At 45.0% G+C, this 16,755-nt stretch overlaps 1 long non-coding RNA gene across 2 annotated transcripts; it reads right to left on the bottom strand.

The window, feature by feature from the left end:
• Positions 1-4,219: 4,219 nt before the first annotated feature.
• Positions 4,220-16,365, bottom strand: LOC129150840 (uncharacterized). 2 transcript variants are annotated; one of them, XR_008557580.1, is made up of 5 exons: positions 16,184-16,365; positions 13,348-13,519; positions 8,931-9,036; positions 8,114-8,210; positions 4,220-4,624 (listed from the first exon to the last, which is right to left on the bottom strand). It is a non-coding gene; the product is annotated as an uncharacterized LOC129150840 (long non-coding RNA). The 2 variants fall into 2 exon arrangements; XR_008557579.1 differs by lacking the exon at positions 16,184-16,365 and having other exon boundaries at positions 13,348-13,846.
• Positions 16,366-16,755: the final 390 nt, after the last annotated feature.

Genomic DNA, 16,755 nt, shown 5'->3' with positions numbered 1-16,755 from the left:
TGACAGGACGAACAGGAAAGTGAGTAACTGGTACAGTGCCATGAGGGCAGGACTCAGGTGGCAGGCAGTCAGGGAAGGTGTCCAGTGAGATTCTAGATGGTCTTTGAAACAGGCTTGCTCAAGAGCACTGAGAGGAGGCCGGCCTGGCTGGAGCAGCAGGTCCCTCCAAGGAAAAGGAAAAGGGGAGGGGTGAGGCAGGGGTGGGAGGGCCTGACCCTGTGGGTCAGCCAAGGCCCCAAAGTCAGAAAGATCTGGTGACTAACCAGGCCTGCCTCTGTGATCTTGGCTGGTTATTTCACCCCTCTGAGCCTCCATTTCTACATCTGTGAAATAGGGATCGCACAGTTCCCTTCTCCCGGGATTGCTGTGAGGATTTGAGATGGTATCTATAAAGTGTCCGCCATGTAACAGGTGCTCAATCAATGGGAGCTTTCGCTATTCTTACACGTGTTCCTGTGGACCACAGGGAGCACGTGAAGGTTTTAGAGGAGGGGAGTAGTCTAAAGCAAGTGAGGTCCCTTGGAGAAATGCCAGGAGAGCACATGTTGGGCCTTGTGTGTCCTGCCCACCCTTTCAAACTCTACTGGAGAAGTTTCCAGGCACCGGTCTTGAGGAAGCCATTGCACAATGCATAAATACTAATCACCAGCAGTGTGATAACATCACAGAGCAATGACTACCTCAGTTCAAACTCCCAGAGGCAGTCAGCAGATAAAGATCATTGACATGAGCATAACTGCTCTCCAGGTCCCAGGAGCCTTACTTAGCATTGAGTGCTTCCATGCCAGAAATGCCAATTGACTGTGCATTGACTATGAGGTTCATCCTCCAGGCAGGCAGTGGTTAAGCACCGCCTTTTCGAGGAAACTGATGCTCAGAGCGGAAGTGACAGGCATCACTATCTGCCAGCAGCTTTAAGAACCAATGTGCCAAAAAAAAAACCACACACACTCAAAAAACAGTGTGTCCTTTGCCACTCTTTTCTCTCGACCATGATAATCATCAATTTCCTGAAGAGCAGCTGCCTCAACTGCTGGGTTCCAGAGTGAGAGGAAACTCGCCCAACTCCATCTGGCCAGTGATGAACATGTACTATGTTCTGTTTTAAGCCTCTAAGATATAGGGGCTGTTTGTCAATACTGCATAACCTGGCTTATCCTGACTGATTACAAATATACTCTTCTGCAACTTGCTTTCTCTTGACATTATTTTTATAACATATATCTACAATAAAACATGTAGCTTAAGTTTATTCATTTTCCTTCCTGGGTAGTATTTCAGCATATAATTAGGCCACACTTTTTAAATTCCTTTTCTCCTGGTGATGTCTAATTAGGTTATATCAAATATTTCACTATTACTGATACATAGATCCTTAGCCACAATTCAAAATCTAAAAAATCTGAAACCTAAAAGTTTTTTCACAATTTATTTGGCACTAAGGCCTGACCTGACCTGAACTTTTTGTTGTTGTTGTTGTTAATCCTCACATGAGGATATTTTTTCTAGGGCTTTTCAGAGAGAGTAGAAGGTAGGCGGCGGGGGGGGGGGGGAGAGAAAGAGAGAGGGAAAAAAACACCCATGTGTCTCTCTCACATCAATTGGTTGCCTCCTGCACACACCCTGACCAGGGGCAGGGATCAAACCCAAAACCCAGAAACGTGCTCTTGACCAGGAAACAAACATAAGACCCTTTTGTGCTCAGGCTGACACTCTGACCATTGAGCAACACCGGCCAGGGCCTGACCTGAACTCTTTAGTGTCAAACCTAAGGGGTTTGGATACAGGGATGGCGGCCCAGTACAAACTATCTGCAGTAGTTCACTGCAATGAACACCTGTGGCAGAATCTTTTCCCAAGTTGGCCTCAACAATATTTCCCAACTCCATGCTCTTCTAGAACTTTCTTTAATGCCCCTACCTTTCAATCTGGGTGGGATTGCGAATCACTCATAGTCAATAAAAAGAAGTGGAAATGGCACTACACACATTCTGAAGTAATGCAGCTTCTGACTTGTTGATTGGCCTTTAGCTGCCATGCTGTGAGGAAGCCCAGGTGCTCTGGTCAGTGGCCCCAGCAGAGATCCCAACTGCCAAGTCATCCTCAACCTTCAAGTCTCCACAGCAAAAGGTCCAGAGCAGCTGTCTCCACTGCGCCCTCTCCAAATCCATGAGCATAACAAAATGGTTATGGTTTATACCACTTAGTTCGGAGCGAATGTTACACAGCCATAATAACTGGAACAGCGCCCTTCTGTGTGCATCCTTGGCATCGGGGCAAGAGTTTCTCCAGAGCATGTGATTCTCTCACATCAACTGGTTGCCTCCTGCACACACCATGACCGGGGGCAGGGATCAAACCTGAAACCCAGATATGTGCTCTTGACCAGGAGCCAACTTGGGAAAAGATTCTGCCACAGGTGTTCACTGCAGTGAACTATTGCAGATAGTTTGTACTGGGCCACCATCCCTTATCCAAACCCCTTAGGGCCAGATGTGTTTTGAAATTTAGAAAATCTCAGAATTTTGAAGGTAATATGGTACACACATTGAATATTTACAAAACACTCCTTGAGAAGGATGGAGCACTCTGAAAGCAAAAAATCTGAATATTTCCTCCAGCTTATGTATATTCACAATAAGTGCGGCAAAGATTACAGATAGCTTTCTGTCTACCAAGGTCCAGTTTTGACATTAAAGAGGTTCAGGTCAGGCCCTGGCCAGTGTTGCTCAATGGTCAGAGTGTCAGCCCAAGCACAGAAGGGTCTTGGGTTTGATTCCTGGTCCATACTGCCAACATTCCATGATTCTATTCCAGAGGGGGCTCAGTCAGCATTCCATGAGTCTATACAGCCAACATTCCATGATTCTATACCACAGGAGGCTAAGTTAACATTTCATGAATCCATACAGCCGATATCCCATTATTCTATACACTAGAGGCCCAGTGCACAAAATTCGTGCATGGGGCGGGGGGTCCCCTCAGCCCAACCCACACCTTCTCCAATCCGGCACCCCTCAGGGGATGTCCAACAGCCGGTTTAGGCCCTATCCTGGGGATTGGGCCTAAACCGGCAGTCGGACATCCCTCTCACAATCCTGGACCACTAGCTCCTAATCGCTCACCTGCCTGCCTGCCTGGTCACCCCTAACTGCCCCCCTTTGCCGGCCTGATAGCCCCTCACTGCCTCTGCATGCTGGCCTGATCGCCCCTAACTGCCCCCCGCTGCTGGCCAGGTCACCCCCAACTGCCCCCTCCCTGCCGACCTGGTCACTCCTAACTGCCCCCCACCCGCCGGCCTGATCACCCCCAACAGCCCCCCTGCACCGGCCTAGTCACCCCTCACTGCCCCCCCTGCCGGCCTAATCACCCCCAACTACCCCCTCTGCCGGCCTGGTTGCTCCCAACTGCAACCCCCCACCGGCATGGTCATCCCTAACTGCCCCCCTGCAGGCCTGGTCACCCCCAACTGGCCCTCTGCTGGCCTGGTTGCCCCTCACAGCACCCCCGCCGGCCTGGTCGCCCCATGCAGCCTGCTTGTTCAGTTGTTTGGTCGTCCCTCACTACCCCCCCTGTCGGCCTGGTCATAGGCAGCCATCTTGTGAGGGTCAATTTGCATATTACCTCTTTATTATATAGGATAGGGGACTCAGTCAATTACACAGAAGAAGGGGGTTCAGCTAACATTCCTTGAATCTAAAATTCTTCCAGATGAGGAAGCTTTGTAGACGTTCCATATTGATAAGCAAAGAGGCTCTGCAAACATTTAATTGTTTTATATACAGGCATTCTGCAAATGGTGCAAGGTTCTGGCCACAAGAAGGGACTCTGGCCCTGGCCGGCTTGGCTCAGTGGATAGAGTGTCGGCCGCGGACTGGGGGGTTCTGGGTTCGATTCCGGCCAAGGGCACGTGCCTTGGTTGCGGGCTCAGTCCCCGGTGGGGGGTGTGCGGGAGGCAGCCGATCGATGATTCTCTCTCATCATTGGTGTTTCTATCTCTCTCTCCTTCTCCCTTCCTCTCTGAAATCAATAAAGAAATATATTTAAAAAAAAAAAAAGAAGGGACTCTGAAAACACTCCATGATTCTGTATACATGATAGTGTTCCTCACAAACAGTTCATAATTCTTTATACAGAAAAGTTGTTCATACACCCTAAAATTCCATACACAGGGAATATCCTGTAGACATTTTATTGTTTTACACCTCGAAGACTTGACAAATACTATATAATTCTATAGATAGAAAAGGGCTGTGTAGACCTTCCTTGGTTTTCCAATGTGCTGTGCAAACAGTTGGTGATCCCAGGGAGGGCTCTGCAAACAATTAATGGTCCTCCTCAGAGGAAGGTGTTCATTTCCTTGATTCTACCTAGAGCAGGGGTGCTTTGTAAATATCCCATGGTACTAAACATGGGAAACTGTCAGTTTATGCGTCTACAGTTAGAAAGGTGTTCTATAAATAGTCCTTGATTTTACACAGAGGAGGGGACAGTACAAACAGGCCGTGACTATACACACAATATGGTATTCTGCAAATATCTTGTGATTTTATATGTAGAGGATCCAGAATATACTCCAGATTTCACACAGATGAAGGGGTCCAGCAAATACTCCTTGATTCTGCTGAGAGAACAAAAATTCTCTGTAAATATCTCTCGATGTCACATATTAGATGAAGATTTTAAAGCAGGTCTTGATTTATTGCACAGGAAGGTGCTTGGCAAGTGCGTGAAGAGTCTGTGAGTTGTAGGGGGCTTGGCAAATCCGGTCTTACGAAGGAAAGCTGGGGACTGGGCGACAGTTTTAGCAATGGACACCATAGACCAGAACCCAGAGTCTCCAAATATTTCAAATTCACATAAAGATAGTTGACACCTTAAAAATAATTACTCCGAAATATAAAATGGAAGCTGCAAAAATCGAAATTAATCAATGTTTAATTAAAATCTCTACAAATATATGCCCAGCTAGCATGGCTCTGTGGTTGAGCGTTGACCTATGAACCAGAAGGTCACGTTTCGATTCCTGATCAGGGCACATGCCTGGGTTGTGGGCCCAATGCCCCGTAGGGGGCATGCAGGAGATGGCCTATCAGTGATTCTCTCTCATCATTGATGTTTCTATCCCTCTCCCTTCCTCTCTGAAATCAATTAAAAATACATGTATTTTAAAAGTTACAATGCTAGAGGCCCAGGAAGACTTTTTAAATGGCCCTGGAAACTGGAAAGTTCCCATGGGTGGGTCAGAGAACTCTCATATCCAAGCCCATGTTGCTCCCATCCAGTCCAGCTCCTGAACAGAAGGCTGACGTTCCAAAGCTGGGCTCAGTGCATTCACCGTTGGGGTGAGAAAATATTCCGACTCCCAAGAGACGGACAGGGCTCCACATGTCACCCACTGATTGGAAGGAAGGCCGCCCATGTCGGCAACTGGGAAAGCCAATTAGCCAAGGACATTATGTTGTGGCAGGTGTCTGGAGGAATCAGATATTATCATGATCTCAAAAAAGAAAAGCAGCTGTTTCTGCTTCTCCCTCCTCTCACCCTGTAGGCATCCCCTGCGTCCCAGGGGAGGGCTTTGAGCCAGCAGCATTACTTTAAGCAGAGTAATGGGGGCCAGAGAGGAGCTGTAGCCACAGCTAAGCCCCAGGGCCACAGGCAGGAACGAGGAGTGTTGATCAAAGGAGGTGGGAGAAAATCTGAGTCTAGGGTCTTAACATCCCAAAACCCAGACATAATGAATCAACCCACGTGACAGCAAATGTAGTATTGCCTTGAGCTACAGGGCACAGAATGGCAGAGGTTATAGCTATGTTTCTCAGTTTTCTTTCCCCATACCCCATTTCAATGAACATAAAAGCATTTCTGTCTACTTTGGCACTACTTTAGATTTCAAAAGATTTTTCTTCAAAAACTCTTAAATGATTAAAGGAACATATAAAAGAATATCTTTATGACCTTGGAGAGAAAAGGGTTTCCTAAACCAGGCACAAAAAGCATAAACTATAAAGGCAGTTATTAATATATTGAACTATATCAAAATTGAATATTCCTATATGACAAAAGACCCCACAAAATGAAAAGACAAGTGACAAGCCGAGAATATATTCACAACCAATATACAAGGAATTAAACCCAGGATTTATAAAGAACTCTCACAGACCAATAAGGAAAAAAAATGACAATCACCCCAATGAAAAGGGACTAAAGGGTTTAAAAAAGCATTTCTGTGAGAAGAGAAAACCCAGAGGGTCCATAAACACGTGGAAAAAAGCCCAGTCTCATGATTAATCAGAAAAATGCAAATTAAGACCAGGATCAGATGCTGTTTTACGTTCAGAGATGGTCAGAAATCCTACTTCTGGATGTGTGCTCCACAGAAATTCTGGCAAGTGAGCAGAAGGAGATATTCACTAGGGTGATCATTGCAGCACTGCGTGTACAGGGAAAAGTTACAAGCATCCTCAATTCCATTGTGAGAGGAACAGGCTAATAAAATGGGGTTTTATCAGTCACATGATGTCATAGGATGCAGTAGTTAATAGCAAGCAACAGAATGAGACACAACGTAGGCTAACACTTCGCTGTATTGTGAAACATACAATGAAATTATAAGAAAATATGAAAGAAGGCTTTTTATGATTCAAAGTCCAGAAGCCATAAAAGATTGATATATTTGACTACCTTAACAAAAAATGATGGCAAAAAGAGAGTGTGTGAGAGGAGATGGGGAGAAAAAACTACCATGTGCAAAGTCAAAACACAAAATGACAAACCAGGAAAATATTCTTGTAATTCATGCCACAAAGAGCTAGCTACTCTTCCTCATGCAAGAAGAGCTCTTAGAGACAGATGAGAAAAATGGACAGCAACCCAATAGAAAAATGAACAAAGGATGCAAACAGACAGTTCATAGAAAAGGGAAATCAACTGCTAAGCATATGTAAAGTTGAGTTGTGCAGCCTCTCTAATTCTAAGAAATGAAAATTACAGGAACCAACATGTTCTGTCTGTCTATCACATTGGCAAAGTCCTAGAAGCTTGATAACATGCTGGGTGATAAGAGTTTGAGGCAAATTCCTGGAGGGGTATAAATTGCCCCAACCTTTCTAGTGGCAGTTTGGCAAAATCTATCAAAATGATAAATACATATACCTTTTCTGAAAATTTGTCCTCACCCTGTATATGTGTGAGATGACATTTGTATGCAATTATTTTTTGCATGGGACATAATAGCAAAAAAACAAACAAAAGGAAAAAAAAAAACCTATAGAATGTACAACCAAGAATGAATGTACAACCCTAAGGCAAACTATAGACTTTGGGTGATAATGATGTGTCAACATAGGTTCATCCTCGATAAAAAATGTACCATGAGGAATGGTACATGTTGATAATGAGGGAGACTGTGGATGTGTAGGGCAAGGAATATGGGGGAAATCTCTGTACCGCCCTCTGAATTTTGTTGTAAACCTAAAATTGCTCTAAACACACACACACCTCAAGAGGGACAACTAAGTAATTTTTTAAAAAATTATTGAGTCTGGCCGGTGTGGCTCAGTGATTGAGTGCCGACCCATGCACCAGGAGGTCGCCAGTTTGATTTCTGGTCAGAGCACAAACCTGGGTTGCTGACTTGATCCCTGGTGGGGGGCATGTAGGTGGCAGCCTATCGATGTTGATGTTTCTCTCTCATCGATGTCTCTATCTCTCTCTCCTGCTCGCTTCCTCTCTCTCTGAAATAAATAAAAACATCTTTTTAAATTATTGGATGAATTAGTGATGGAATTGAGACTGAGGGTCACCTATAACTAAAACAAATCGCAATTCATGACCAGCAAAGTGCACCCAGGAGAGACAGAGTGGGCTGGGAAAAAGCATCTCCAAACGTGTCCTTCCTTTGCTCAACACTCTTCCATGGATCCCTATTGCCCTCAAGAAAAAAATCCAAATATCCTTACATGTGTGCCAGGCCCTGCATGAAGTGGTCTCTGCCCACCTCTCTCACGCCTCCTCACCATTTTCCACTCAGTTCCTTTTCTCGGGAGTATGCACCTCACTGCTATCTTTTATGCCCCTTGAATGAGACATTTCCCACTCACTCAGACCTCACCTCCACCAGGAAGCTTCAGCTGTCCGGGTTACAGCTCACATAAGCACCGTGGGGAGGTGCTGAGCTGTCAAGGTGGAGCAGCTGGGTGAACAGCGGGCTGTAGGGGAGTGAGAGGGAGTAGGAGGAAGGAGAGCAGAGGTAAGTGGGTGGTGGCCATCACAGAAGGCTTTGTTGATTCTAGTGAGGCTATTACAAAGAATGAGCTTGGAGCCGGGAGCAGGTTTTTGGTCTGGCTGAGGATTCTTTTGGTTTCTGGGGAGTAGCTGATTAGGGCAGAAGCAAGAAGACCCAACATCCTCAATCACAATTAATCCTCACTTGGCCTGTGCACCCAGAACTCATGCGTGGACTGCTTTAAACAAGCACGAGCCTTTATGTCATCTGTTTATATTCTAATGGACTGTAAACAGCAGGCACTGAAGCCTGGTGGAAAGACCGGGGCCCTGGAGGCTGGCCTCTGGGTTGGAGCCCAGCCTCTTTACCTAGTAATCTGGTTATTTAGTTTGTTGGATTCTCGGGGTTTTATTCATCTGTAAAATGGACTTGATAAATTGTACCCACCTCCATAGAGTTGTCTTGAGCATTAAATGAATTATTCCACAGAAAGAATGCCCACTCAATACTAGCTATTATTACAAAGTGTCTATCTGCACTACTGTTAACAGGAATTTCTCAGGAATTCTGTGTTGGTTTCGCCTGGGTGCACAGAGAGCCCTCAGGCAAAGTTTGCTGGAAATTCCAGTCTTTGCTGACTAGGGGAGAGGGGTTCTCCCCACCACCTCTCCTCCCCCGCCATGTCCCTCTGCAGAACCTTTACCTGTTAACACCCCCAAAGGCCTCCAATGATCCCTGGGCTTCCTGGACAGGTGCAGAGACTTGTGGAAGCATCCAACCACAGGACAGAGGGGCCTCAGAGCCCACGTCTAATGCATGTTGGGATAAATAAATGGGGGACCAGAAAGGTTAAGGCACAGGGCACAAGAGTTAGGGACAGAGCGGGGGCAAGAATCCAGGTTTTCTCTCTCCAGGGTTGAGGTACTTCTATTTCCTTCTATAAATGTTTAATTACACAAGAAAGGCAGGCTCCTCATTAAAAAAAAAAAATGCAGGTAGGTGAAAAAAATGTCTTTAATGATCACCCTTGTGCCATCTGCCAACATTCTTTACCCATATCCCCGGCTCTATTTTTCACCAAAGCACTTGTTTCCACTTGACACATCACCCACGGGACGCAGAACGCTAGCAGGGCAGGGATTTGTGCCATTTTTTACTCATAATTGTGGTCCCAGTGTGAAGATAGTGCCTGAAACAGAATAAGTGTTTTTTACCATTTGGCATTTTTATCCATCTGTACCAGCACCACCCAGTAAAAAGTTCCACAGTGATGAAGAGACTCTATATCTGCACTGTCCAACCCACTAGCCACTAGCCACGCGTGGCAATAGGACACGTGAAGCATGGCTGATGCCACCAAGGAGCTGGATTTTAAATTTTATTTCATTTTAATTAATTTACATTTAAGTGTGACAGCTGAATCCGACGGTGCTGTATACATTACCCAGAGACTGTTTTGCATTTTTACGTTTTACATAAATTTTCATGCTTTGGGTATGCTTCTGCTTCTTGCTTATTTTTCATGGAACACTGTATTTTGGAAGTCTTTTTATAGCAGGCCAGATAGGCCTGCTTCATCCTTTATAACTGCTGCCTGGAATTCCATGGTGTAGATATGCCATAATTTGCTTAGCTATTCTCTATTGAGAGACATTTAGGTGGTTTTCAACCTGTCACTATTGAAAATAGTGCTATAATGAATATTACTATTCACATCTTCTTGGACACATATATGACCTTTTCTCTCTGGTGACTATCAATAATAAAGTTATTATTAGAATCATAATCACTTATATTTATTGAGCCTTTATTATGTGCCAGACATTGTACTATGCCATTTACAATGATTCCATTCTTATTACAGTCTAATAAGGGAAGTTTTATTATTATCTCCATAGTACGAATGCAGAAACTGAGGCACACAGAGACTCAGTAATTTGCCCCAAATCACACAGCCAGTAAGGGGCAGAGTCAGGATTTGAACTCAGGCAGTTGCCTCCAGAGTTGCTTGTTTAACTTCAGTTTTCCTAGCTCCTGCCGAACTACGCTGCAGAGGGTCAGGAGGTTGTGCCTGTGTATATATACACACAGACATGGGTCTTTCATCCACAGGGCTGACACCCTGGGAGCCTAAGTCTAGTGTAAGACACCCATCCCTGGGAACTTTGGAGCTGGGCCAAGCTGCCATTTGGGTCTATGTGGGCAGCAATAAACGCCTGCTGACATGCCCTCTATCTTGCCCCTTTCCTTTGTAGGTCACATGTCTTCCTCCCTGGCCGGTGATGAGTTCAGAGTGGTATAGAGATGACAGCAAGATAGATAGTGAGAGAGAGCAGCAGGCGGACTTATACAACCCAGTGGAAAGTGATACAGAGGGACCGGCTGATTGGAAACAAACAGAAAAGGAGTCAGGCAGAGCTTCCTGGAATCCAGGTCTACGAGCTGCCAAAAATGGGCCTCCTCTCTTAGGAACAATTGAATGTCACTGGGGTAACTGAACACTGCTGGCGAGAGAGGCCTCCTGCCCACAGCCTCACAGAGTGGCCTGTGTGAGCTAGGCTGGGCTCCAGAGGAAAGAAAGGGCCTGGCAAGGTGCCCTGCGAGGCCATCTGAGGAGACATTACCGCTCTCATGCTGGACCGGCCTCTGCTGTAACAGGGCTGATGGGCCATAAGCTAGGGGATTCCCAGGAACAGAGATAGGGTCATGCCTCGAACTCAGAAGCCAGGATACATGGATTCCAAGACAAGCTTTTCCTGCTGTGTGACCCTGGGTGTGGCATAACCTCCCAGTCTTCTCATTAGTACAAAGGGATAAAAATGTTTTAAAAATTAAATAAGACAGAGGTCCACAAACCTTGCTAATATCCTAGCCTTTGTGGGCCATAGGGTCTCTGTCACAATTCAACTCTGCTGTTATAGGCCAAAGATTCAATAAGAAAACAAGTTGAACCCTGGTTGGTGTTGCTCAGTAGTAGAGCACTGAAGGGTTGCAGGTTCGATCCCTGGCCCCAGTCGGGCGCCTGTAGGAGGCAACCAATTGATGTGTCTCTTTCACATTGATGTTTTCTCTCTCTCTCTCTCTCTCCTCTCCCTCCCTCCCTTCCACTCTCTCTAAAAATCAATGGGAAAAAATATCCTCAGGTGAGGATTAACAAAAAATAAATAAATAATAAATCGATGTGGCCATGTGCCAATACAACTATTTTTTGTACACCGAAATCTGAATTTCATATAATTTTTGCGTGTCACAAAGTATCATTCTTCGATTTTTAAAAAACCATTTATTTACAAATGTAAAAAACAGTCTTAGCCTGAGAGCCATCCAAACAAGGTAGTGTTCACCCAAGGGACTGGCTTTGGTATGCAAACAAGCCTTTAATTTATACTCAACTGTAGAAATGTCACTGGAAAAATAAAATGTGAATCTCCCAAGGTAAAAACAAAAACAAAATAGAACCAGTGGGCTTAGCACAATACCTTACTCATATATTAGCTCTAAACCATTAGCAATTATCATATTAAAGAAAACTCACAGAATTTGGGAAAAAGTTAGGATAATTGAGTGACCCCGTAAGATTTCAGCAGCTAAAATAATAAAAACTAACATTTATTAAGTCCTTGCTATGTGCCAGACCCTGTCCTAAGCACTTTATTTGTATGTGTGTGTTAACTGGTCACAATAACCCTATTCTTAAGCGCATTTTACAGATGAGGAAAGAAAAGGCAGAGAGAGGTTAAGTAAACAGCAGGAAGAGGGCCCTCACCCAGAGAATCTAATTCCAGGGCCCACATTTACTACCACTCATGTGATTTTTAAAAAATATATTTTTATTGCCCTAGCCAGTTTGGCTCAGTGGATAGAGCTTCGGCCTGCGGACTGAAGGGTCCCTGGCTCCATTCCATTCAAGGGCACCTGCCGGGGTTTCGGGCTCGATCCCAGTAGGGGGCATGCAGGAGGCAGCCGATAATGATGCTCTCTCATCATTGATGTTTCTATCTCTCTCCCTACCTCTACCTCTCTACATGTTTTTTTTTTTTTTAAAGCCACTTTTAAGGGACTCTGAGTCTTTTTTTTTTTTAATATTTTAATTTTATTTTTTTTACAGAGAGAGGAAGGGAGAGGGATAGAGAGTTAGAAACATCAATGAGAAACATCAATCAGCTGCCTCCCGCACACCCCCTACAGGGGATGTGCCCACAACCAAGGTACATGCCCTTGACCGGAATCGAACCTGGGACCTTTCAGTCCGCAGGCCGACGCTCTATGCACTGAGCCAAACCAGTCAGGGTTCTACCTGTTATTTAATATATATTTTTTATTAATTTCAGAGAGGAAGGGAGAGGGAGAGAGCGATAGAAACATCAATGATGAGACAGCATCATTGATCGGCTGCCTCCTGCACGCCCCCTACTAGGGATGGAGCCCGAAACTCGGGCATGTGCCCTTGACAGGAATTGAACTGGGACCCTTCAGTCCGTAGGCCGATGCTCTATCCACTGACCCGAACCGGGTAGGGCTCATGTGATATTTTTAAGCACTTTATGTTTTAACTCATTTAATATTCCTAAGTATGTTTTGTGGTGGGGACTAATATTAAGCCCATTTTACAGAAGAAGAAAGTAGAGTTCATAGTGGTCAAGTAAATTAACTAAGAGCATACAGCTAGTAAACAGCAGAGTCAGAATTTGAACTCAAGACAGTCTGGTTTTAGAACCTATGACTTTCGCCATTAGCCTGTAACATATATAACTTTTCCTGGCACAATTTACCATATCATACTTTATCTAATCCCCATTCAAAGACATTTAGGTTGTCTCCAGTTTTTCACTTTCCATGTTGTGAAGCACAACTTCAGCTTCTTAAGATAAACACCTAGAGCTAGAATTTGCAGGTCGAAGAACGTAAACTTGGGGACGTTAGATGCATATCATTTAGACAGGTGGCTGTGCCTGGGCACGCTCTAGTTGCTGAGCAGTCGAGGTGGTGGTTAAAGGCCAGCTTGAAGTCATACAGATCAGTGTGCAAATCCCAGCTCACTGATTTACTAGGTGGATAATATTGGGCAAGTCACTTAACCAGTGACTTGGGCCTCAGTTTCCTCATCTGTACAGCCTTACCTTCATTGATCCTCTTTTCACTTCTTGCTGATTATATTAACTTCCTCACAGGACAGCTGTGATTATTCGTATTGTAATCACTTGATGAATGGGAGGTCCCACTTCTCTTTTTCTCAGGCAAGTTCTCAAAAGAGCAAGTCAGGAAAAGGAAGTAAGGCCAAAAACTTGGAACCTACAGAGTCATTGGAAATTGAGCGGAAGTGTGGTCATCAGAACAGAGACTCAATCCTTAATTCTAGTCCAAGATCTTTAGATCATAAGTGACAGAACCCATTCAAACTTGCTCAAGTGAAAAGGAGGCTCTCACTGTGAGGAGTATTAATAAGAGCGTAAGTGACAGAAACCCAACTAAAATGGGTTTAAGCAAAAAAAGTTGATTGGCTAATTTAATTGAAAAGACTAGCTTCAAGTCTCAGCTTCAAGCATAGCTGGACCCAAGGGCTAAAATACTGCCCCAGATACATTCTCTCTCTCTCAGCAGTGAGCCTCTCCTCCTGGGGACAAGATGGCACCAGTGGCTCCAGCCCTCTCGGCAACTACAGGGCAAAGAGAGTCTCTTCTCACTGCTGTCAACAAAACATCGCAGAATGAAGTCCCATTGGTTCTAACAGGGTGATGTGTCCATTTCTGAGCCAATCACTTATCACGCTCAGAAGATACCGTACAATGCTGTGGTTGGGCTGGCAGAGAGCCAGGTGGAGAAGGAATCAGCTTTGTTGAGCACCATGGACAGAAAGTAGGAGAGAGGGAAAATCAAGGTGCTGTTTCTGGAAGACCTGAAAATCATTCCAGGTAGAGGGACCAGCATGCGTTAAGACCTTCTAGAGGGAGGGAATGTGTAAATAGGAGCGATGCAGGTAGACTAATGCTGAGCCAGGTAGATAGAGAACCCCATACTTTCCATCTGCTGACTCACTGAACCTTCATGACAATCCTGTGAGATAGCTACTGCTTTTAATATTACTTTGCAGATGAGGAAACTGAGGCACAGAGAAGGTAAGTAACTCGTCCAAGAGCACATAGCTCCATCAGTGGTGATAGAACTGGGCTTCTCCAACAGGAATCCCAAGCAGCTCTAATCCTTAAGTGAAGGAAGGCAGGAGAAATCCATCCATTTGGGGACAGGTGGGTAGTCTGGGGACCTTCCGGGACCAATTTCACTGCAGCTGTAGCCATAGTCTTTGCGGGTTTTATATTAGAGGGAAGGAGAGTACACACAGCCCTTTCTAGCCACAGACAGGAATCCCTTCAGGCAGTTATTGATGTTCAACCACAGAAGATGCCACAGTGAGGCACTCCGAGGAGCCAGCCCAGGGAGAGGCTGGCGAGAAGACCAGCGCTTTTCCTGGAAGAACTAATTTCCCTTTCTAGCTCCATTAGGAGAGAGTCTGTTAGAATAGAAGGAGTTGGACTCTGAGGCCAGGCCAACCTCCTTTCAAATGGCAGCTCTGTCACCCGCTCCCTGTATGATCTCAGGCAACTTACATCTGAGTCTCCATTTCCTTGTTTAAGTAAAATAAAATTATCCAGAAAAAGTAAGTCTTTCAGTTTCCCCCTACCCCCATCCCACAGCTGCTAGTCTCCCCATCCCCTGAATGCATGCATCACAAATAGATAAATAGGTAGGTAGATAGATAGATACCTAGATATAAATATACATATACATATATAGATATAGATATTGTATCTGTTGAGGTACTTTTGGCTATAGGTACAACAACTTACAACATCAAGAAGTCTGGAGGTAATAAATGCCTGTTACTTATTGATGTCTAATAGAAATCTCAATTTTAACATGGTTAGAATTGAACTTGGGCCGAAACCGGTTTGGCTCAGTGGATGGAGCGTCGGTCTGCGGACTGGAAGGTCCCGGGTTCGATTCCGGTTGAGGGCATGTACCTTGGTTGCGGGCACATCCCCGGTAGGGGGTGTGCAGGAGGCAGCTGGTCGATGTTTCTCTCTCATCGATGTTTCTAGCTCTCTGTCCCTCTCCCTTCCTCTCTGTGAAAAACCAATAAAATATATTTTTTAAAAAAAAGAATTGAACTTGGGATTCCTGCCCCCAGAAACTTTTCTTCCTTACTGAACTCTTGGTTGCTCAAGCCTAAAAGCTCATTAGAATCACTCTCGATTTCTCTCTTAAACTCATGTTTCACATCCATTCCATGGCCCAGTCTGGTCCTGCTTTCCTTAAATCTGGAGGTAGCTCTACTGTGACAAGAACGAAACAAGAGTTCAGGGCTCCTCAATTGTCCTGACTTTTGAATATGCCCACAGAGAAACATGATTACTTGACTAGAACAGCAATATTAAGGTATTTTAATTGCAACCACCAAAAACATCAACTCCCCACATTCCCTGCCCTGGCAGCAGGTGGCATTGGGAAGCCAGGGCAAAAGCTAAAGAGAAGCTAAATTGGGGGGATCCATTCATTTTGGGCTTAGTGTCGGTCACCATGGCACTCACAATCTCTTCTCTGCCCAGTGAAGGTGCTGCCTGCTGTCCTGGCATGGGAGTGGCTTCCTGGATATTTCTCCTTGCCTACACTACTGACTGACCCAATATTGAGACACAAAGGTGAAGGCTCAGAGGTCATGGAGACCAGAATAGCGAGAGGGGAAGAATCTGGACCCTTGATGATACTGCTCCCTTAAATGAACAAACGTTGAAACACTACGTGCAAATATCTCCTATGTAAGTCATGTATGTGTAGATTGGATATTGTTTACTTGCCGCCAAAAGCATCGCAACAGATACAACAGTACATGCTGATGTATGTCCAAAGTTCACCTGGAAGGAGAGATGCCAAACTAGCAATAATGAGAGGAAGACTTACGTTTTCTGGATATTTCTATTTTGTCTGAATTCTGCTTATCTTGGATCAGCTTTCACCATTTCAAAAATTAGAAGGCAAAATTTCCAACGTTAGCAGAACAATTGAGTTTTACATTTCTTTTAAGTGCATGAAATAAATTGAATCTGGCAAGCCTGGCCCTTGCTGAAAGTCTCAGAGAGGCTGTTGGGACAGAGAAAAAAGAAAGGTTGTTGGTAAGTTTGGTTACTGAAGAGTTGGAAGGTGATCTGGGACAGCATTGTAGAGCTCGAGGGACCGTCAGGATTTTTCCAGCCTGTTTTCCCGCCACTGAACAGCCCCGCCTGACGTTTCCCATCAGCCAGCCCCGCCTGACGTTTCAAAGGACTTCCAGGAACCTGGCAGCAGCTGCACCCTCTTGAAGTTTCTCTGAATGTCGACCTCAGATGTGTCAGCCTGCCTGCTTTTCTTCAGAACGCTGTTGGCGAGCTAAGGGACCTCAAAGATGGTTTTGCCATTTGTTTTACAAGTCTGGAGGTAGGATTTTTTTCAAAGTCACATGAAGTCAATTGGTGACAGGGTGGGAGTCGCCAGGG

Source organism: Eptesicus fuscus, chromosome 12 (assembly GCF_027574615.1).
Source record: "Eptesicus fuscus isolate TK198812 chromosome 12, DD_ASM_mEF_20220401, whole genome shotgun sequence".
Lineage (NCBI taxonomy): Eukaryota > Metazoa > Chordata > Mammalia > Chiroptera > Vespertilionidae > Eptesicus > Eptesicus fuscus.
The sequence above is the reverse complement of the archived record's forward strand: the minus strand, read 5'-3'. Positions and strand labels throughout refer to the sequence as shown.